The 25,114-nt window shown below is 40.7% G+C and overlaps 1 protein-coding gene across 8 annotated transcripts in view; it reads left to right on the top strand.

The window, feature by feature from the left end:
* Window positions 1–25,114, top strand: part of rbfox3a (RNA binding fox-1 homolog 3a) — an 869,263-nt gene that overhangs the window by 106,917 nt on the left and 737,232 nt on the right. The gene's annotated exons all lie outside the window — the stretch shown is intronic.

Genomic DNA, 25,114 nt, shown 5'->3' with positions numbered 1-25,114 from the left:
AGCAAAAGACATAAATCCACAAAAATTATGAAAACACATTACTTGACTATTAGCCCAATAACAGGTCCATACACACAGCACAGCAGTTCCACATTTGTTTTGGATGTTCTAAAGTTATCATCTGTGTTAAGTATGTTCCATGGGGTCCTACTTTAACTATCTGGAATTGTCATATATAGTAGGTAATACTTCCCATGACTATAATTAATGACGGAGTGGCAAAGACTCTTTGCTGTCTTTGTTCCTTGTCTTTCTTTACCCTCCAATACTCTTATAGCTATACTTTATGCTACAACATTGTTGCCAAGAGGATTTGTTTTGATTGTTATTTTTTATCATTTTTACCGTCAGAAATTGCAATTCTACAATGAGAGCTATGAGAAAATGAAATACAAAATCTGTTTTTGGCTGGCAACACTACAATAAAGCAACAGCTAATCATCTCTAACATATAGGTTTTTATTATTTAATTTATTATTAGGAACTGGAATAATAACATTAAGACGACGTTGTGATCAGGGTTACACTATGGTGTAGTGTTATGGTTTGTTGAGTAGCACATCACTGTTATCAGAAATGTAGTGTTACTACTGGAGAACATGATGGAACCTGAGGTTGTTTAATAATTTATGTATGTGTGTGTGAGACGTTAATAGGAGTTCAATACCTCAGTTGTTCTCTAGAGGCTTATTTCTCTTGTGTGCAGAATAACCCCACTCATTGTATTTGTCATTGGCATTTAGTGAAGACTGTCCAGATGTTAGAAGTTGTTAATGGTTAGCTACAGCCTCCAGGCAGAGATCCAGAGCTCCAGGCTCTATAGGGGGCCTGAGAGGATTAAGTGCCTGGCAAGGTGGTCTTTTGTGTGCGGAGACGAGGCAGCAGAGCACACAAGCTGAAAGGATAAGCACAGCAGTGTGTCTACTGTATTGTGGATTTTTCTGACATCATTTTACCTTTGTAGCAAATGACCGCCAGTATGAAGTCCTACTGTACTTTTAAATAACAAATTTTGTTTTGCCACTATGGAATGTGAAATCAGATTTGGCCTGCAAAAGTGAATGTAGAATGTTTTAGTGTATTCATATATTTATATCATTCCATTCCATTCTGTAACTGTCAATATATCTATGGTCCACAAAAGACAAATGCAGGTCAGTGAGTCAGGGTGACACACTTCACTCCTGCACCACTTTTATGAGCAATTTTCAAACCTCAAGAGCTACAATTTTAATGAATTGTAGTCTGTTGTCCTAACAAGGTTTAAGGACGTTGTCTGAAGAAGAGAGATTTGGCGATTAGTTATCATCAGCATGAATTTGCCTTTGATTTTTCATGTAATGGAATCTCAGTAAATTCAATTGGAACACTGCAATTTTCTGTTGTATAAGTGAAACATTACAGTATGGTATCTTGCAGTGGCCTTACACTAAAACCAGGTCTGACTAATCCAGTTTGACCTTTTAGAAACTATTCTTTTGAATTAAATGAATGAAAGACAGCAAATTAAAGTGTTGTTCATATTTACTGGATCCTAAAGCAGCTGTAGCCTGTGTAACCTTTTCCTAACTAAAGTCTTACATCAATGTATCAGTACACTTGCACTGCAGACAGACACACACACTCTCACACGTGCATGTTATTGCATCTCAGGCCTTGTAGGGACTTCTCTAAACAGCCCCAGCCCAAACCTCATTAACAGAAACTGCATCCACAACACTTGGTGCTTGTGCAATAACTTGCAAACACATTAAAAATTGAATTGCACCTACAGGCTTTGGGGCCGTATGTGCATTTTAATTCACAGGCCTCCCAACTTCCATTAACAAGCCCTCTAAAAATGGCCCTGAAACCAATGTTTGAATATTTTCAATAAATGCAGATTTTACCAATGTGGAAGTTAATGTTGATGGAAATTGCTTTGACTCAAGAACTTCAGTGTCACATGTTTGTATAATTTCAATTGAAAACTTTTTAGAGAAAAACATATATACAGATAAGTATGATAAAATAGTAATAAAAATAAATATTAATTTGCAGTTAAATATTCAAATACAAGTAAGTGATAACTACATAAACATTTTTTATGAATGTGTGTGTAGGTCATTCACTCTCCCTCAGGTTGTGGCATGTTGATACATATTGGGTAGCAAGAAATCTGAAATTACAGAGTTGAACTGTTTCTTATTTTATTGAATGTTGTACATTGTAGGAGGAAGTGCATCTCTGTCTCAACCTCACCTGTCGGACTGTGACAGGTGAGGTTCTGTTTTCTTTTGGTTGATTTTTTGCGTCTTCCTTTTTCGATTGCCAGTTTGTGGTCACTGAACCTCTACTTGCTAGGATCTGTCTCTGCTTTCTCTGACAGTAGAGAGATATTCTGCCAGTCCGTAATCTCTTTTTAGGGCCAGATAACATTCTGATCTATTTTGGCTTTTAGTTTCTTATTTCCAATGTTCCAAATATGTTTCTTTACATTGCATTTCAATTTGGTTTACTCTGATTGGTGTTTGGAAAGTAGTGTTGTTGTGAGACTGGTCAGAGTGTGTCTGAGAGGGGGCAGTTAGTCTCAGCACCAACTGACATAGGGGACTCTTTTCTCGGCTCATCTCTTGGGTTTGGAGGGCTTTGGAATGGAGGGTGTCTAGGGGACTGGATTTAAGGTGATTAAAAAATTTGAGCGCTCTCTTTTGAATGTTAATTATCAGTGGGTATCTGCCTAATTCTGCTCTACATGCATTTGTTGGTGTTTTGTACGTGTAGACGTGTTTGTCCCAACAGGTATAGCTATAATGATTGAGTGGACCCCATACTTCACTACCATATAAGCGCAATGGGCTGGATGATACTATCAAATATTTTAAGCCAAATTTTAATTGGAATTTGGAAATTATAAAATTGTCTCTTTATTGCATTTAGAGCTCTTCGAGCTTTTTCTTTTAGTGCATTCACTGCCATGTTGAAACTCCCTGATGCTTTTATGGTTATACCAAGGTAGGTATAACTCATACTGAGTTCAATGATATGATTATTTATGGTAAACTGGTATTTGTTCTCCTGACAACTAGGGCATTTTTGAAAAATCATGACAGTAGTTTTCTTCATATTTACTGCCAGGGCCCAGTTCCAACAGTACTTTTCTACTATGTCCAGCTGTTTCAGTAGGAGACAGTAGAACAAGGTCATCAGCGTAAAACAGAGACTTCACCTCTATCTAAGCAGGGGAGGCCAGGAGCAGCACATTGATCCACATGATACAGCAAGTTCATTTTTATACACATTAAATAAAGTCGGGCTTAAATTGCAACCCTGATGAACACTTCTTCTCTGGGTGAAGAATCCAGTTTGTTTGTCTCCAATTTAACAGCACACCTATTTTCCAAATACATTGATTTAACCAGATCATACATTTTGCACCATGTAGAAGTCTGTAATAGAGCCCTTCATGCCAAATAGAGTCGAAAGCTTTCTTGAAGTCAATAAAACAAGTGAATATCTTACCATTTTTTGTTTGGTGTACATGTTTGTTAATTAAAGTGTGAAGGGTATATACATGGTCAGTGGTGCAGTGTTTTGGGAGAAAGCCAATTTCATTTTTACTCAAGGAGTGTTCTTCAAGGAAATCTAGTATGTTATTTAGAATACTACAGAATAGTTTACCAAGACAGCTGCTGACAGATGCCACGGTAGTTACTAGGGTCTGTCCCCACTCTTATGAATGGGGGAAATGAGCCCTTTGCACCAGATGTCGGGAAAACATTCTGACTGTAGTATGATACTGAGCAACTTCAACACTGCACCCTGCATCTCTGGGGTGCTACATTTGAGCATTGCGTTTTTAATGCTGTCTGGACCACAAACTTTTCTTGGCTGGAGAGACTTTGTGTGGTCAATTATTCCAAAGTAATTGAGAACTCAAAGGGGTTTTGGTTGTCTTTTATTGTTTCTTCTAATGTTTGGAGTTTTTATTTTAAAATATATTGATCTGAATGAATTAGATTTATTGGCATGTCTTTGTACAGATTTCCAAAATGTGCTCTCCAGATGTCACCCTTTTGGATGGGTTGTTGGCATTTTGCTTTTTAACAGGCTTCCATTTTTGTTTTATAAGGTAAGCTTTAATGATTGCCTTATGAAATATATTGATATCATCAATGGTGTTTTTATACCATCTCTGGTAGGGACATATGATTTTGGTTATATATATATATATATATATATATATATATATATATATATATATATATATATATATATATATATATATATATATATATATATATATATATATGTCATGTCATTCATCAGACCAAATGAGTCCAAGGCCATAATGAATTAATCCCCACTGTCTTGGGCCCATCTTTAAGTAGGATTTAATTTAACTTATACAGTTTACTGGATTCCTTTTTGTGTCACTCATTTGACCTGAGACTTTAAAGAAGACATTTATTTGGATGTGGTCTGAATGGGGGGGGAAATTGCTGTCTGACAGTGAATGCAATGATATTCAATTTTATTTATATAGTGCCAATTCATAACAGAAGTTATCTCATTGCACTTCTCCTATAGAGTAGGTCTAGACCATACTCTTTATAATATTATTTACAGAGAACCAACAAATTCCACAATGAGCAAGCACTTGGCAACAGTGCCAAGGAAAAGCCTTCCTTTAAGAGGCCGAAACCTCGAGCAGAACCACAGCCACATGGGGTGAGGGAAGCACAATGCAAATACTACCTAGAATTTTAAAATAGTAATGTAATGGTAATATCAAATAACAACAACAACAACAACAACAACTACCACTACTACTACTACTACTACTACTTCTTAAGTAGCCGTTGTCGAGCAGGAACACAGGGCAGCAAGTGGCCCACAACCACAGATCCAGTCTCTGCAGCTTCGGAGGTAAAAATACCTGCTCAAAGCAACAGGAGAGAGGAGAAAAACGAGAAAGCGAAAAACTATGGGAGAGAGAAGATGTCGAGTTAGTAACATGCAGTAATGGGATAAATATGCATACAGATGGAGAGGGAGAGAAGGAGAGAGGAAAGAGGTGCATCATGGGAAGTCTCCCGGCAGTCTAGGCCTATAGCAGTATAACTAAGGGATGGTTCAGGATTCACACAAGCCAGCCCTAACTATAAGCTTTATCAAAGAAGAAAGTCTTAAGCCTACTCTTAAATGTTGAGATGATGTCTGCCTCCCGCACCTAAACAGGGATGATGGTGATAGTGATGATAATGGAGAGGTACATGTCAGTGATTGTATAATCTACTACACTAGACCCAAGAGCTGAGGAGTATGTGAATCTCCCTAAAGAGTCCCCTCTAAACCTACCATTAACTATGTAAGCAACAGTAGCTCACAGCAGGTAAGCAGCCTCGAACAGAAGAAACAAATCCATCAGAGGACGGGCAAAATCCAAAAATAGGTAAATACAGGGGAACAAAGAATCCACACGAACAACAAACCAGGACACTTGACAAAGATGCAACGACAATCTGACACAGAACAAAGGAAGAACACAGACTAAATACACTCAAATAGAGGAGACAACGAGACACTGGTGAAAACAATCAAAGCATTCAACGACAGGAAGCAAAATTACCAGACACACGAGGGAAGGAGAGTATTTCAAAATAAAACAGGAAATCAATTAGACACAAACCCAAACCATGAAAATGTTTTTTTTTTATATTTTTAGAGGGCTCCATGACTTCATTATATCCTGATGGACAGTGAGTGGCACAATTGACACAATTACATCAACATCTTAGATAGATTTCATGAATTCAGGGTTTTCACTCTTCACCTTAAAGGTTGAGGAGTGGAAACCCTGAATATTCCAGCAGTTTATATGAAATGAACAATCAAAATTAATCTGTAAAATAAGACAAATATAAAAACACCTACAACTATCTATACATTTACAATACTGAATAATAATTTTACATGGATTATATGGAGGCATGTACTATTTTCACTAATATTAGTTTACTGACTACTACTATTGCTATAATTCGGTTTCTCAAATGAGAAGGTGTTCTGAGTATGTGTCTTAGCTGAACCGAAGCAGGGTGAACAGGGTGTGTCGCACCTCCCTGATGTCTCCCAGCTCAGAAGTAGCTGGGGGAGGGACTGTGGCTGGGCAACAACTTCAGCATAGCTCTGCTGCTGTGGGTGGGTGGGGGACAAGGGGCAGGTGTTGCCACATATCTCTGCTGCTGAGATATGTCAAGGTGTTCATCTTTACAGATCTTTAATCTGCCTCCTGAGCTGATGCCCTCGCTTGATACATATGCATAATTACTGCACAGAGTATCTTTCCAGATGTAGATAGAATCAGTAAAGAATATGAGGTTGTTCTTCTTTCCTTCTTTTTGTTGGGCGTAGTCAGTAAAGAGGACCTCTGGGTTTTCACGGAGTGTCTTCTTCTTTTTCTCCCTGGCTGGTCCCCTCCACTGAAATGACACAGCATTTTTATTTTTATTGTTCATCCTGTTTTCTTACAACTGTTGCACTCACACACAGTGTGTGTATTATGATTTTATTTTCCAAACATCAACACTGGTTTGAGATTTGGGGGCACTGGCTGTTCAAAATCAGGTTTATCAGAGTTTATTTTTAAATATGTCTGTTGCTTTCACACAGTTACCTCATTCAAGGACATCTGAAACTGAGGAACACAACAATATAGCCGCTTCAGAAACAGAGTGAAAACACTACTATTATTTAGAAATTTACACAAATGCAACCGCAAGGGGGCACAAGCCAGTGTCTTCTTGTGCCAGTCCCAAGTCTCGATAAATGCAGAGGGTTGTGTCAGGAAGGGCATCCGACGTAAAACACATGCCAAATTAAAAATGCAAATCGTGAAAATAACTTCCATACCGGATCGGTCGGGGCCCGGGTTAACAACAACCGCCACCGGTGCTGTTGACCTACAGGGTACCGGTGGAAACTGGACTACTGTTGGTCAAAGATGAAGAAGGAGAGGAGGAAGGTGTGTTCGTGTACAGAGAGAGAAGAGGAAAGCTAAGAATGTAGGACTGACAGTAGGGACTTTGAATGTTGGGACTATGACAGGGAAGGCTAGAGAGTTGATTGACATGATGCAGAGAAGGAAGGTGGACATACTGTGTGTCCAGGAGACCAGGTGGAAAGGTAGCAAGGCCAGAAGCTTAGGAGCAGGGTTCAAGTTGTTCTACCATGGGTCAGATAGGAAGAGAAACGGAGTAGGAGTTATCCTGAAAGAGGAGTTTGTGAGGAATGTTCTAGAGGTGAAAAGAGTCTGAAGCTGGAAATTGAAGGGGTGATGTTCAATGTTGTGAGTGGTTATGCCCCACAGTTAGGATGTGAGTTAGAAGAGAAGGAGAAATTCTGGAGTGAGTTAGATGAAGTGATGCAGAGCATCCCCAGAGGTGAGAGAGTGGTGATTGGTGCAGATTTCAATGGGCATGTAGGTGAAGGGAACAGAGGTGATGAGAATGTGATGGGCAGGTTTGGTCTTCAGGACAGGAACGCAGAAGGACAGATGGTGGTAGACTTTGCAAAGAGGATGGAAATGGCTGTAGTGAACACTCTTCCAGAAGAGGGTGACATGTAAGAGCGGAGGTAGAAGTTGGACTACATCTTGTGTAGACGTTGTAATCTGAAAGAGACCAGTGACTGTAAAGTAGTGGTAGGGGAGAGTGTAGCCAGACAACACAGGATGGTAGTGTGTAAAATAACTCTGGTGGTGAGGAAGATGAAGAGGACAAAGGCAGAGCAGAGGACGAAGTGGTGGAAGTTGAAAAAGGAAGAATGTCGTGTAGTTTTCAGGGAGGAGCTGAGACAGACTCTGGGTGGTCAGGAAGTGCTCCCAGATGACTGGACCACTACAGCTAATGTGATCAGTGAGACAGGGAGGAGTGTACTCGGTGTGTCATCTGGAAAGAGGAAAGCGGACAAGGAGAATTGGTGGTGGAATGAGGAAGTGCAGGAGTGTATACAGAGAAAGAGGTTAGCTAAGAAGAAGTGGGACACTGAGAGGACTGAAGAGAGTAGACAGGAGTACAGGGAGATGCAGCGTAAGGTGAAAGTAGAGGTGGCAAAGGCCAAACAAAGAGCATATGAGGACTTGTATGCCAGGTTGGACACTAAAAGAAGTGGATTTGTACAGGTTGGCCAGACAAAGAGATAGAGATGGGAAGGATGTACAGCAGGTTAGGGTGATTAAAGATAAGGATGGAAATGTATTGACAGGTGCCAGGAGTGTGATGGGAAGATGGAAGGAGTACTTTGAAGAGTTGATGAATGAGGAAAATGAAATGGAACGAAGAGTAGAAGAAGTGACTGGTGTGGAGCAGGAAGTAGCAAAGATTAGCAAGAGTGAAGTGAGGAGGACGTTGAAGAGGATGAAGAGTGGAAAGGCAGTTGGTCCTGATGACATACCTGTGGAGGTATGGAAGTGTCTAGGAGAGGTGGCAGTAGAGTTTCTGACTAGTTTGTTTAACAAGATCTTGGAGAGTGAGAGGATGCCCGAGGAATGGAAGAGAAGTGTACTGGTGCCAATTTTTAAGAACAAGGGAGATGTGCAGAGCTGTGGCAACTACAGAGGAATAAAGCTGATGAGCCATACAATTAAGTTGTGGGAAAGAGTAGTGGAAGCTAGGCTAAGGGCAGAGGTGAGCATTTGTGAGCAGCAATATGGTTTCATGCCTAGAAAGAGTACAACAGATGCAGTATTTGCTTTGAGGATGCTGATGGAGAAGTACAGAGAAGGTCATAGGGAGTTGCATTGTGTCTTCGTAGATTTAGAGAAAGCGTATGACAGGGTGCCGAGCGAGGAGCTGTGGTATTGTATGAGGAAGTCTGGAGTGGCAGAGAAGTATGTTAGAGTGGTGCAGGACATGTATGAGAGCTGTAAGACTGTGGTGAGGTGACCATGCAGAGGACAGGGTTAGATGGAGACACATGATTCGCTGTGCGACCCCTGAAAGGGAAGAGCCGAAAGGAAAAGAAGAAGACACAACCAGCAGTAGAACACCAGGCATGCTAAGAAAGAATGCCAGAATGCCCTCCTCCAAATCTAGGAAATTGTTGCTTTACTGAAATTTAGAAGAGTAGAAGCACTGGTAAAAAGTAGAGAGGGAAAAATTTGAGGATGACCTGTGTTGGGTTGAAACGTTGCTAATGAAAGCTTAAGGGAGCTCTGAGTCCAGTGTGCTTTTCTGTTGTAAAACTATAAAAGTCAAAGTTATAATAGCGTAATTTAATGAGTCATGGAAACTAGAGTTGCAACTACTAAATGAGTAGGGGTCAGTTAGTGAAAGTGATGAAGGTGAGCTTTTCTTTTCATAGATATTGTTTAATCACACTTAACCAGTTCTGACAGATGCACATAGTTCTATGCCAAAACACACACTTTATTTTCCCTGCTGACTAAAGCTTGACTCTGTACATAATGCGGGAAAATAACATTAACGATATACTCTAGATTAGATTCTAGTTATGATATCTGAAATATAAAGGTAAATAATCACTTTTGTTCTCATTTTATAATAACAAAAAACCTCTCGAAGGCTGCTATGCACATACATCATTGGTAATGCAGATATGCAATAGATAGCATGTATATAGAAGTATCTGTCATAGGAGCACAGTACAGAGAAACAGACTACTAATATTAAGCAAACAAAGTACAAACATACAATATCAAGCAAATATTAGGTGTAATAAGCCAATGAGCTTCAAGAAGAGTATAAAAGTGTTTGGAATGAAGCCTGTAGATCCAGAGAAGACGTTGCACAGTTCTAGTCCTAGCAAGTCCAGTTTTAGTAACTATAATATAATATCTGATTGGCCAACACAGTGCATTGATGTACAATGATGTCCTTGCCTTGCAGCAAATGTTGAACCAGTTTAAACTATTTTGCAAGATGACCCTGTATTTTTGTCAGGACCCCGCTGTGACAGTGGTCTCATTGAAATAAAAGAGGGGGCTGTGTTTTCAGACAGAGCTATTGTCTATTGGAACATGGGCTTCTGCTAGCTCCCACTTGTGGTAAACTAAATGTGAACCAGTCTACTGTACCTTTAACATGGACAGTTGATGCCATTTGGAAGACATGAGATGCAATTTAATCCAATTTGAGAAGCTGGGAGCAATGCAGGTGGATGCCCCCCACATGTCCTGGATTGTTGACTACCTGACTGACCGACCATAGCAAGTGCGTTTGCAGCACTGTGTGCTGGACAGCGTGGTTAGCAACACTGGGGCCCCTCAGCGGACTGTCCTCACTCCCTTCCTCTTCACCATGTAGACCACAGACTTCAGCTACCACACAGAGTCCTGCCACCTTCACAAGTTTTCTGATGACTCTGCTGTGGTGGGATGTATCAGCGGTGGTGATGAGACTGAGTACAGGGCTGTGGTGGGGAACTTTGTCTCATGGTGTGAGCAGAACCATCTGCAGCTCAATGTCTAAGGAGCTGGTTGTAGACCTACAAAGGGCCAAGGCACCAGTGCCCCCGGTTTCCATCCAGGGGGTCAGTGTGGACATTGTAGAGGAGTACAAGTACCTGGGAGTACACATGGACAATAAACTGGACTGGGCTAAGAACACGCAAGCTGTTTACAGGAAGGGCCAGAGGCGCCTCTATTTTCTAAGGAAGCTGAGGTCCTTCAACATCTGCCGGACAATGCTGAAGATGTTTTATGAGTCTGTGGTGGCCAGTGCTGTCCTGTATGCTGTTGCATGCTGGGGCTGCAGGTTGAGGGTAGCGGACGCTAACTGACTCAACAAACCATCCATAAGGCCAGTGACATTGTGGGGGTGGAGCTGGACTCTGTCAGTGGTGTCAGAGAGGAGGATGCTGGCCAAACTACATGCCATCTTGGACAGTGTCTCCCACTCACTCCATGACAAGCTGGTCAGACAAAGGAGTACCTTCAGCAAAAGAGTCATCCCCCCAAAATGCACCATAGAGCGCCACAGGATGTCATCCCTGCCTGTGGCCATCAAACTCTTTAACGCCTCCCTCTAAATGTCAGTCTATATGACCTAAGCCACTAAATTGGACATTGGATCATTAACATCACTGCAATGCTTGAAATATTGTGCAATATTCTCTGTTTAATACTCCTGTGCAATATACTCTGTTTTAAGTTTAATATTCCCTGTTTATTGATATTTATTAATACTTATATTACTGCTGTGCAATATCCACCATCTAATAATCTGGTTAATCTACTACACTTAACTTGACAGTACTCATTATTGCACTTAATTACTTATTACTTATATTATTACATTGTATTATACCGTACTATACTTATTATACCGTACTATACTTATCAACCTGTAAATCCACTTTTGTACTTTACACTTATTTTAGCTTTTATACTTTATGAGTGTGACCTGGTAGTACAGGTGGACTTCAGTGTTACTGTATCGTATGAGGATACATACACTGAACTCAGGTCTCTCTTTGTCACTCTCTGTGCCCAGTCTCCAAACTGATGGCCCATTCACAGCCATGTTCATACACACGCACACACAAGCCCCAAACATAGACATAGTCACACATTTACACACTCACCAAGTGGGTTGTTTAGGGTCATCTTGTGTGTGCGTGTGTGTAGGTCCTTTACAGATGGACTTGCAGTGCCATTAGGAGACATAGGGGGGACATGGCATCATTAATAATACAGCCAACAGCCTGCTCCAAGGGCCTGGGTTCAACATTGACAAGCTGCCAACCTGGCACACACACACAAACACACTTACTGACTCACCACACGTTCTTAACGTCACTTTCGCTGACACAACCCCGATCTGATCATCATCATCATCATACTCCTGCAGGCAACAGATGGTGTGGTGGGCATCAGGTACAGTAGCAGCCTCCTGACACCCCAAACAGCTGTTACTATTACAGCATGCTAATTGCCATCAATCATGACAGCACCTCGGTGCATTCATAGGCAGGGTTTATACTATTATGTGTGCTGTGTTTGTGTTTAAGAGTGTAACACAGAAATAGAAAGGGAAAAAGCTGAATTTTTCCCGTCATTACCTAAACTCAAAATGATGTCCTCTCCCTCCTCTTCTGGAGGAAAAAACCCTGTGATGAATAATGAAGACAACAGGAACAGAGACCATGAGATCCAAATTGTTGCATGTATTTCCTGTGCTCATTATTATCTGTCTGCGTGTGTGTGTGTGTGTGTATGCGTGGCCAGTATTCAATTTTTTATTTAAGTGAGGTGGGTGGGGGGTCGTGTTAGCACACTGCTGTGGGGTGCGAATTAGTATTTTTTAGCAAGCGGCTGCACATAGAGTTCGATTTGTGCAGGCTGACTGGGATCGATGGTCAGAAACGAGCTTGTCGATGCAGGTCAGACTGTAGATGGCCATATTGATATTGTTGCAAACAAGCAAAAATCTGGCTCAATAGTCCCTCATGGTTCAGAGGCTGCACAAGAGCCATGCAACACAGTAATGTTCATTATTCCAGCTAGCATGTTATGTGAGGGATATTGATGGACTCATAACTGAACTTTGAATTTGAGTAACGTGCAGGGTTGGTGTTGTTTATCTGTTACTCCTTGCTTGTTCAGGCTAGTTGTCATGGTAAACTCTAAGACCTTGAAGCAATGCAGGTAAAGAACTCACAACATGTGAGCCCCCCCTTGCTGTCCACGGTACTCCGTATTTGACTCCTCCTCATTACTCATTGTGGCAGAGTGCAGGATTTCATTATCAAAATTATTGAAAAAAGCCACCTGCCCACTCGACTCAGATTGTTACACAACTGTACTGTGAAGATAGATAGAACAAGCTTTTCCTTTAAGGCCAACATATTTTTAAATTGGTTTCTCAAACAACAAGCAACAAAGATTACACCAATTGTCAATACGCGTTCATCTCAAAAGGACTACAGTATCTGTTTTCTTACAACGCGTTTATTTTCAGTACTCAGGGTGGCCAGCCCCGACAGTCTCTCCTGTGCCATGGTGCTTCATGGATTAGTTTCAGTTTTGAGCATGGACATGGGAAGTACGGGTGCTGTGGAGGTTGCAGCACCCCCTAAAACCAGGCATTATAAAAACCATTGATAAAGTGTGATAAAGACTCGCTGCAGAGAGAGAGAGAGAAAGCTCATGTGGACAAGCGAGAGAGGTGTAGCGTGCGGCTATGTACAGAAGTGTTGATGTGATATAAAAACTTTCTTTGATCATGTAGCCTAATTCTGTGGTTTATCAGTGAATGAACTACACTGCAGACTGGAGTCTCTGTTAACAGTAAACAGACAGATAGATCCATGTTATATACACTTGTCTCCTCTATAAAACGTCTGTATCCTTTCTGTGCAGTGTGCTATTATAAAATATGATGAACTGGTCCTGTCTCTCCCTCTTCATCTCCTTGCAGTTCTCATGCATTAGTTGTTGACTGTGTAGTTTCTGTGTTCAAGTTTGCTGTCTGCCGTAGTGTAAACATTCTCAAATTGTTGTAAATTTTTGTTAATACCTATTAAGTTATCCAGGCCATTCAAATAATACAAAAAACATGAATATTGCGCACCATTTAGTATGATGTCATTATATAGACTGGCCTTCTCTCAGCACCCCCAACTGTGACTGACTTCCAGCATCCCTGGTTTTGAGAAGGGTGCTTGCGACAGTCAGGAAGAGGGTGTTAAAGCAAAAAAAAACAAAAAAAACTGTAGCTATGATGGACACAGTGTGTTAGGTGCTAAAACCTTGTCACAAAATCCAACAACTTTGGGCAGCCTAAAACATATGACTGAGGGCACCTGGATCACTTTGGGGACATCTTAGGCAATAGTGATGTGTGGATCGGCTCTGACGTCATCCGTTAAAACTTGACAGGACAGAGGAAACTCTCCAGAGGAAACAGAATTAAACATTTAGCTTCTGAAATGCATTTTTTAGACAGCTCTGATGGAGCTCAGGATTTATCAGTAGGATGGCTGCTTTACTCAAAAACATTTCACTGTATGAACCTGGACTGTGTGTGTGTGACCTTTTGGATGTGCAGATGAATGCAGAACATTAATTAATATTAGATCCTGACCGATCCTGTCTGGGTGTCGGGAGATTTTAATAATCAAGTTATGCTGCATTGCCTCATGCGTAAATGCGCACAGCATCTGCTTAATGGGGAGACCCTTCACCCTATTTCATCTACCCGCAACCCATATGCTTTTAATCAGAATGTTAATTTTTATGGCCCGGCCTGCCCACCCGATCCGCAGATTATCCAGAGGCACTGCAGATAACTGCGGTACGCGCATCACTATTAGACAACTTGAATAACTTGTAACTGCTTAAAAAAGTTTTGCCAATTAACGGGCTGGTTAAATGAAGATTAACAATGGCTGTTAGGATAAAGTGTAACACTAGGCAAACCCTAGAGCTGTGCCCCAATTCCATACTATGTATTAGTTCTAAGCAAGTTTGGGTCTCTAATGTATCTACACTGGAAAATGTAAGTGTTCTCAAAATAGTCTGACTAAAAATACAAATCTTGACAGTGCTGTTGATGTACACAATTGTCCCACAATGCAGTGCACAAAAGGAAATTGAGGAGCTACTTACAGCTGCAATACAATAATCATGAAGTCTTTGGAGAAACATTTTGCTTCCTCATATCAGTTTAACTGGTAGTGCCATTTCAAATTTGCAGTTTGACATTAGCCACACATGCATAATTTCCTGTACAAAATGGTGGTTAGTTTATTTCTTGTATACTTGTATACTATACTGTATACAAGTACTGTACTGTGTAGAATTGCAACACAGCAAAAAGATAAACTTAATTTATGTTAAAACTATTTCAATATATCACTATCTAAACAATAACCTACTGTAGTATGAATAGTTAGGGTACCAGGTGCCCTGTAAAACCCTTTTAAAAATATTGCAAAGCATACTATAATAACAACTGAGTAGATCCAACAAGCAACTGAAATCAATGTCTTTCATCACTTCCTGGAAGTGAAGTGGAATGCTTTCTCACTTTCTCACTGCAACTTCCTCTTCCTTCCTCTCTCGCTTCTTTCCTCCAAACACTTCCTCACATTGCTAGTTGCCAATCCTGACCCCTCGGACTCCTGATTGAGAATTTCACCCTGCAGAATCAATACACTAATCTTCCTCCTCGGCCCAGAGTAGATAAGTCTGTCTAGTCTGTCTGCTCTGCCCTCCTCCACCCAGAGCCCAGCCCTGTGTCTGTCATCCTGGAGATAGGTCCGTAAGGGTCCACCAATCAAAAGAAACAAAACGGTTTTTCATAAAAATGTATCCAAGTTGAAATAACTGTGGTAACCTTCAGCATTCATCCTTTCTAAAGTAGGCTACCGGTATTTTGATATGGGGCTCTCTCTCTCTGTACATGAGGTTGGCCTTGATGCGCTGTCTCTTGGAGCTAGATCAAATTAATGATTCGTAATTGATATATTATTCAATAGCCAAATTTTTATAGAAGTAATTTTCATACTGATTTATATAAAATTGATAGTATTTCCCATCTTTGCTGACCAAGTGTTTTATGTGAAAGGAATTAAAGGCCTGTCCCACATAGACGCCTGTCCCAAATATAGGCAGGTTGAGTTCAGTGATTGAAGCAAATAAAAGCCCAGGCTATTAATTAAAGTTTTATGGTTATATTGTTTGACATTAACACAGGGCTGTTAAACTGACTGTAATTCAGATTTTTGTGTCGGTGCTTATGTGACCAACAGATACTCGATGAACAGAAAAGCCCACATCTGACATCAAATTGTGTAGACTACATAGACTTTAACTGTAAATGGCGACATGTATTTATATTCATATTTACATATGGGCTTGTGTATCCTATATCCTGACCAATATTGTAAATATGCTTTGCAAACTGGTATAAATTCCTTGTAAGCGTACTGTTGAAACCCAAAATGAGAAATAAAATACCACAGTGAACGATAAAATATAAAATAAATAAAATACATAAAAACAATAAAATAAACAGACAGCTTAGGTAAAATCAGGATATGCTTTCTGATAAAAATGTGTTTTGAGAAGAGACTTAAAAAAAGATGCTGACACAGACAACCTAATTTCTTCGGGCAGGTTGTTCCAGAGCCTCGGGGCCCTGATGGCAAAAGCTCTGTCCCCCTTAGTTTTCAACCTGGACTCAGGAACATACAGAAGACCCCTGCCCGAATAGCTCAAACTACGTGAAGGTTCATAAGGGACTACCAGGTCTAAAATATAGTTTGGAGCCAGGCCATGACCCACCCAAGGGAAGCATGTATAAGGAGAACAGGAATGGACCCAGAATTTAACCTTGAGGCACACCGTACTTGATATGGGAGAAGGATGACATGTAGTTATTATAGGTGACACAGAATTTCCTATTGGACAAATAAGTTGAGAACCAGTCTAGTGCAGTGCCAAATATGCCCACCCAGTGCCTCAGGCTATCTAAAAGAATGCCATGATCAATTGTGTCAAAGGCAGCACTTAAGTCCAAATTGAGCACATGTCTGTGTCTGCATTCATTAAAAGGTCATTAGTAACTTTGAGAAGGGCTGTCTCAGTGCTGTGGTGCTGACAAAAGCCAGATTGGAACTTTTCAAAGGTACTATTGTTTTCCACAGCAGCAAGAAGCTGCTTAGATACAAGTTTTTCGAGAATCTTCGAAATAAAAGAGAGTTTGAAGATTGGATGATAGTTGTCCAGGAGGGTGGGATCAACCCCAGGTTTTTTTAGGCTGGACACAAGCAGTTTTAAAGAAATCTGGGACGCAGACAGTAGACAGCGAGCTGTTAAAAATAATTAGCAGAAGGGGCGCAATACAATCCATTGCTTCTAATAAAAACCTAGTTGGCATTTTGTCCAGCGGGCTAGAGGATATTCTCATAAGAGACATGATGTCTGCGAGTTCAGGCAGAGTAATAGCAGAAAAATTGCTCAAAGAATCCCTGAGCGGGTGATCCACATCTAAAAAGGCAGGGTTGGGGGTGATACCAGATCTTATTAACTCCACCTTTCCAGAAAAGTGCAAAAGGAACTTTTCACAATCAGCATAACAATCAGCAGGGGCACAAGGAGTAACTAACTGATCCACAGTCTTAAATAGGAATCTGGGCTTGTGCTGATGGGCAGAAATAAGTGCAGAGAAATGACATGTTCTTGCATCTTTAACCATCCTATTGTAAAAGAGTAATAACTCTTTCATAGGGACAAAGTGGACCTGGAGTCTTGATTTCTTTAATCTGCGTTCTGCTCTTCTGCATTTCCTTTTGCAGCTTCAAATACTGTAATTTAACCATGGCTGTTTTCTAGTCCTTGAGTATGGTCTATTTTTCAGAGGAGCTATGAGAGAAGGTTGAAGAACACAGCTAGTTAAAAGAATCAACCAACTCGTTGGTGTTGGAGGAATCGGGAATCGGGAGAATTGAACAGTGTACAGAATTTTGAGGCACTACACTCATTAAGGAAAATGCATAGGTGATCAGGTACAAACATGTCCTTGATTTCCTCAGATGGAGTTTTCAGGCCCAGACTAAAGACTAGGTCTAAAGTGTGGCCACGGGAATGAGTTTGGCCAGACACACGTTGAAAGTTAAAAGAGTTATTGATATTTAAAAAATCAGCAGCAAGAGCATTAGAAGAGTCATCAACATGAATATTAAAATCACCACAAAGAAGAATTATATCATAATTTAAAACAAGACTGGATAAAAAGGGAGTTCCAACAGGAAGGAGCCAGCTGGTTTAGGGGGGCAATAAATAATAGCAAATATGACTGGGAGTGGGCCACTAAGTTTAAACGTGAGCACTTCAAAGGAGGAAAAATCATTGCAAGCTATGAGGTACATTTTAAATGCTTCCTATAGACAGTAACAAGGCCACCACCATGACCACAGTCCCTAGGGTGGCTAAAGCAGTCATAATCTGGAGGGCACGATTCAGCAAGCTGACTGTGATCACTAGGACATGACCAGGATTCTGTTAAGAACATGAAATCTAAATCAGTAGAAGAGATAAATTCATTTAAAATAAACATTTTGTTTGAGAGGGATCTTACATTGAGAAGAGCCATCTTAAAAAGTCTGTGTTGCTTCAGATTTGAGGTTGAGACTGGAGGTAAGGTTCTGGCCTGGATCTTTATTAAGTTATTATTATTGCTGTTTCGGCTGTGTCTGTTTCGTATTAAGGACCTATGCAAAATTACCACAGGAATTTTAAAAGTAGCACTCGAGGGATCCAGGCTCCAAATAGCAGCACTATGTTCAGTCCACAAGGGGGAGTTAGTGGCAGCAGAGGGTGGGTGGCTGTTTATGGTGGGTAGAGAAGAGAAAGAAGAAGAGCGAGGGGAAACAGGTGATGTAAATAGTCAACGACATGAGGAGGACAGCACAGCCTGCTGCAGGTTAGCCGCCAGCATGCAACCTCACTTATTTGGGTGAAGACCTTCTTGTGCAAACATGGAAGAACGATCCCAGAATAAGTTAAAATTGTGAATAAATCCAATGTCATGGGTACTGCAGACAGACTGGAGCCAGGTATGAAGGCTGAGGATCCTGCTAAGATGGCCAATTCCACGACCCAGTGTAGGAATTGGACCTGAAATAAAAGCATGCTTTCCACTGCTGTTATGCAGGTCAAAGAGAAGCGGATGAAGTCCACTTTCGCCAGCTCCGATTGCTGACGGGCGGTGTCATTGGTGCCGACATGGACTATGATTTTTGTGATAGTCGTTAGGAGTGCAGCAAGAAGTCCGGGGAGCTTTTCGAGGATGTCGTGGGTCATAGCTCCGGGAAAGCAGTGTGTGACCGCATTAACAAAGCGGATATTCCTTACTATGGAATCTCCAACTATCAGCTATATGCTGCGGTGAGGGGGTGGCGTCCTTCCTAGCAGAGGTGTTCTCTGCTGTCTCAGGACGAATGAGACCTCCAGAGCTTCTCCTGATCATGGCATCTTTCAGTAACTTGGGACGAGAGAAGGAGGAGGAGGACTTGACTGCTGGAAAAAGGGAGCGTCCCTCCAGTGGAGGAAAGTCCTGCGTATCCAGGATGTCAAACCTGTTGACCAGCGGGAGGTCCCGATGTGCAGGAGGAGGAGGCAGGCGCTTTGCACCATGTCTATCCTTGCAGGCTATAGTCCAGTGCTCCGGTTGATGTGAAGTCGAACTCACCGGAGCTTCTCACCACCCCCACCAACGAATGACTGTGCATCCACTGGAGCTCGGCAAGGAGTAGAAATGGCAATTGCTTTGCACCCATGGGGAGCAACGGATCTTCAGGCTTAGCTGAAACATCTTTGTGCTCCAGGGCGCCAGTGATGATGCTGAGCCACGGAAGAGTGGGATCATTGTCCAGTGCTGGAGTGGAGCAGTCAGGGGAGTGAGATGGGATGGTCGTATTCCGGTTGCCGCAACCAGAGGTGCTGATGACTGCAAGGTGTATTGCCTGGGCCGAGGCAACAGTGGTGAACTCCAGGATGTGCATGTCTTTTTCTCTGAGCTCGGCTTCCAGACATGCAATACTTTTCTTCAGCTTTGAGATGGTAAGGTGACAAGATCCACACTCAGCCATCACGCTTGCAGTTAGTCCGTGAGAGTGCTAAAATCTTAAAATCCTTAATAAAAGCGACCGGCTAGCCTAGCCGCCGGGCTAAAAACAAACCTAACTGAGCTAGCAGCAGTGGAGGCAGTCCAGTAAACCACGTCGAGTTGACAGCCAGCTTAAAATCACTTAAGCTCCATACATCCGATGACTGACTGACAAAGTAACATGGCAGCGGCGGATGGCTGCCCACCATTGAGTCTTGTTCTGTCCAAGGTTTCTGCCTCTTAAAGGAAGTTTTTCTTGCCACTGTCGCCAAATGCTTGCTCTATAGGAAAAGTGCAATAAGATAACTTCTGTTATGAATTGGCGCTATGTAAATAAAATTGAATTGAATTGAAAACTTTTACCAAGTTAAAACATATAGGTAAAACAATAGTCAGGAAAGGAGTGTAGCATAGAAAACTTGGTTTAAAACCTTGATAAAATGTCAATTTATGATGGTTTAAGACGAAGCTTCTGATTGGTACACAAAAACACTGACGCATGCGCGTTCTGATTTGAACACACATTGCTGATGCCACTTTACTGAACACTACAGATTATATTATATTTAGTTTAGATTATCATTTTCTCTCAAGAACTATCCATTTTGCTTAGTTATTTCTTATTCATCCATGCGGGAGTGTGAATGTCACTCCATGTTATCTAAGAGGGAACTTGTGTGATTATGTACCAACCAACAGTGGACCTCTATCATTCCATACAAGTGTGGACCTTTTTCTGTAATGTGAATCAACAAATAAAATGTATTGCTATAAATATAGATTGAGGACACAAGTACATTGTAAAATTAATTGAAGTCATGTGCTTGTAAAAATCGGTCAAGGGAATTTTGGGGACTGGACCATTTCAAAGGTCTAGTAAAAGTCTGATAATAAATCTGTTTTTAGCAATTAATCAGAAATGAAAAGAAAGGATCTTGCTGCTGACAATTTTATTCCCCCCCTTTTTTTTAGATTTTAAAGTACTCCTGCCCTCTGGGTAGCCCTTAATTTTAATACAATGTCAAGATTGAAAATGGTTAAGCCAGCCACTAAAGCCGAGCCTTTATATTTTGTTACAAAAACATAATAACAAATCATGTTTGAAGAATAATTATTTAATTATTTAGTTGAGATTATTCATAAGTATTATTAATTTGGCTTATTTCTTCTTTTCATACTTTTTGGAGTGTGAATGTTGTTCCATGCTACCTAAGAGGGAACTTGTGTCATTATGTACCAGCCAACAGTGGACTCCAGTCATTCCATACAAGTCAGGACCTTTTTCCAGTAATGTGAAATCAACAGATAAAATGCATTGCTATAAATATAGATTGAGGACACAATTACTTTGAAAAATTGATTGAAATCCTGTGCTTGTGAAAACCCGTCAGATGCTGAGGAGATCACAGCAAGCCCTCCAATTTTAGCAGGAGCTAAAGAAAATGACACAGGTGACTTGAGAAACTGTTGTCACTTCCAAAGCAGCAAGGAAAACCACTGAGCCTGCCAGCTCAAACACCAAAGTGTCACAGAGACCTACTGCCTCAAAACATCATCCTCATAACAGCTCGAAGGGGGGTGACAAAAGGTAGCACAGGGACACTGAGCGTAACCGCTCTGTCCACCAACTGCGTCAGGATAGGCACTTACACAGTAGAAGCTGTAGAAGGCCATACTCTGGGACAGAGTAAACTCCATGTCTCTGAACTCAGTAATAGCCAGACACCCTGCTATTAACTGAGAAAATCCTAAATCCTAATTGGACTAAGACACCACTGTCCAATTTTGCAAGTACACTTGAACCAGTTCCTTGGTAGTATTTGGTAAGTAAAACCAATAGTTCAAAACACTAGCTTAGGTTATACCCCATTATGACACACAGCTAGTCATACACGTGTCCTGTTCATTTTAAATGTATTCTCTGCATCTCACCTTAACAGACTGAAACCACTGACCTTCCTGTTCTCACTAACCCCAAGAGTAACTGAGAAACATAGGTTATGTATTTTATACAGTGCTATTTGTCATGTTTATCTGTTTTTGTAACTTGTTGCTGTTTTGCTTAGCCAAGATAGATAGTGTTGCCCAATGCCCAGTTGGTTAATGAACTGCACAGATGTTACAAACTTGTATGAACTGACAAAAACTCTTTTCAACTATGGACTACACATGGACTATTGTGCTCATCTTGTGATCACACATCGAGTACAATCCTGAGACCAAAAGGGGGAATATTGGGACCACTGGCACTCCACAGATTGATTAATTCATTTGTGACTTTTATTAGGAGACTGCATGCTCTTTTGTTCTGTAAACAAAGGAGAGCTATTGAACACATGTAGGTGTGAACTCCCCCCATGGACCCAGCTTCCAGCTACCATTGGTTAGTCTTACCTGTGACCTGCGATGTCACCAAGTCAACAAAACCCCAGCTTAGCCGTTGTTCTTTCTCTTTTCCTTCTAGCTTCATCTATAGCACTGCTGTAGACAGCTTTCCACCAGTGTGACCTGCTTGGGGCAGACACACAGTAGAACCAAACTCTCTCTTACAGCAGCAACGTGTGTTTTTGTTTTGTTCATCTTTTAATAAATGCTTGTGTATAATTATGCTGGTTTCTATAATGTTGCACAAGAGTGAATAATTTGCAAACCTCTTTTATAAGATAGTGTAGTCCCTCATTCGTCCAGGAGTGTTCCATCGTAGAAAAGGTTTCAGTCATAGTCATCTGGACACTGTTTTCAGAATCAAGACGTTTCGGCTCCCATCCGGAAGTCATTCTCAATTATGAAAATGGTCTGAGAACTCAGAAATTTAAGTTATTCTGTGTTGCTCAAGCCCTGCCCTCAGGAAGGAGTCTTCCTGAGTGCTGTTTACCCTACCTAAAATTTGTGTTGATAAAGTCTTTTGTGAAGTGGCTGTTTAGTCTCACCTATGTACCGTTCTTTGCAGTTTTCCTCACTGCATTGAATTAAATAAACTACATTGCTCTGTTTTTGAACGAGTTTATGTCTTGTGTGTGCTATGTACCTTACTCTGTGTGCTTTTCTTTCTCTCTCTTCTTCACTAACCCACACACCTTTACACGTACATATACACACCTACCCATACATCTCACCCAGAGATGTCCATGACCCAGATAGCGTGGTAGCAGAACTAGCTATGCTCCACGCCATCTTGAGGACAAATAGAATGTGTCCTCCATTTTGGCTCTCCCCTGTGTTTGAGTTTCGCTGGCCTGCCCGCCATTTTGGATCTGTGCGTGACGACCACCCACGTGGTCACGACCGCCATCGTCCTTGCACGCCCTTCTCTATTGTGCCACATACACACCCACACACCCACACCTCTATACACACACACACACACACACACACACATACTTTACATGCTTGCTGATTGTTGTATGTTTATTGTGTGACAGTGCTGAAGTTATTGATTATTAATCAGTGCTGAGGTTAAATAAACTCTATTGTACATTTAAAGAGCAGTTGTCTGTGGTTATTTTGTGTATATGTTGTAATAACAACTGGTTGTGATGGTCAGTCCTCTTTGGTTATTGGTCCCTGAACCCAGGGCGGTGCCCCGTAATTATTAATTCATATGAATAATTTTGATAATATTAATAATTTTATTAATATTCATAAATGTCTTCAATATTTTGCTAATAACCAAACCTGCCATACCTGAATCCCAGCATTAATGTCAGCAGTAAATCTAACCAGCAGAATCACATCTAGACACAATTACAAAATGCATGTTAATGTCAAGTTAAAAGGGGTCTACACAATTACTCAGTTACTGCTTCATAATAGCCCGGCCCTGCACTACATTAGTTTCTTTGTACTGATGAGCAGTTCTGCCATCAGTGTATGAATGGGGTGAATGCAATATGTAGTGTGTGAAGCACTTTGAGTGGTCAGAAGACTAGAAAGGCGCTATACAAATTTCTTCTAAAGGCTCAGTCAGAGGGGAGATACAGAGATACACTGACAACGTGCAGATGTATAGAGCTCATTCAAATTAACATAACAATAAAACACAATATCATGCTTTTGTATCCGTCATCATGCTGTATGCCTTACAAATTAAGATATAAACCAATATCCATCCAATGCTTCTGCCAATATTTTGTATTTTATTCTTTACATTTGGTCATGTTCATTCAAAAGAGAACATCTCAAAACATACAATATGCAACTTTTTCAACCGTGAAAGTGTTTTAGAGCCCCAATCTGACTGCATCATCTAATAAAAGGATTAAAGAACCATTTGAAAATGAAAATGGCACTGCGTACTTGTGGTTGCTTAGAGCAGTTGTACTCAATATGATTATATTAACAATGCATCACATGACTACTTGTATGTAAAAGGGTCACTCGTTGTGACGAACCCATGGAGAATTATCACTAGCTCTGCAGATCGCTTTACAGAACTTTCAGAGTCTTCCAGCTCATTGATTTTCGGGTCCACAGCGTTTATGTTTTGGTTCAGTCTCATAGCTGGTGAACATAGTGAAGCAATTAGCAGCTAAAGAGACAGATATTTTTCTCAGGACTTTGTAGAGACCAAAAACAGAGCTAAAAGAGATTGAAGATTAGACTGCCATTCATCAGGTGGACACAAACATATCAAATGAATGCTGGATGGTGTGTAAATAAGCAACTGTTTTCTTTTAACCAAAAATTAGAGAGAAAGCATTAATATTGTGTTATAAATGACAGAGAGAGGGATGCCACACCATGCAGAGAGTTAAGGGACTCACTATTAATAGAAAGTTTTTTTTTTTTGGTATTGGTGAAGGTGGTTTATTTTCTTAACTATAGACTACAGGTTAAAGGCTAAATAATCTGCTAAAATCAGTTATGTTCATTTTTTTACCTCTGCCAAGAAGATTATGTTGTTAATTATCAGGATATCTCAAAACGTGTTTATATATTATACATATATATATATTTCAGTGAGGTTTTGTAAAAAACTTTTGGCCATGGATCAAAGAACAAGTGATTAATTAAAGGTCCAAATCCAACAGTGCCACCCTGAAGCATTTGTAAAGCACTGAATGTAACTCACTGAGCACTTAACACACTGTGACTATACTTGAATCTATTTTTTCCCTTCCTCTGTGTTTTTCCTGCATCTCTGGTTCAAGGTAATTGAGTACACACCCTACCTATGGACACAGAGCCTGGTGATTTAAGAGTCCATAAACCCACACTACAGGTTTTCTCCTTACTTCTGTTTTTTTTTTAAATAAATAAGATAGGGAGTGATACACTGAAGTATTTCTGTGAGATGATGGGCTATATTTTAACATGTACTACACATTATAAAATCTTCGAGAGTGTAAAACTTAATTTTATCAGCATCTACAGAACAACCTCACCAGATAAATTGTTCTAACAAAAGGCCAGTATTGACAACAGATATTGGTCTATGTGTGTGCGAGTAAGAGAGACAGACAGAAAAAGATTGTCAGTGTGTCTAATGGTGACGAATA

The sequence above is a fragment of the Siniperca chuatsi genome, linkage group LG20 (genome assembly GCF_020085105.1).
Source record: "Siniperca chuatsi isolate FFG_IHB_CAS linkage group LG20, ASM2008510v1, whole genome shotgun sequence".
Taxonomy (NCBI): domain Eukaryota; kingdom Metazoa; phylum Chordata; class Actinopteri; order Centrarchiformes; family Sinipercidae; genus Siniperca; species Siniperca chuatsi.
This window is presented reverse-complemented; position numbering and strand designations above follow the sequence as displayed.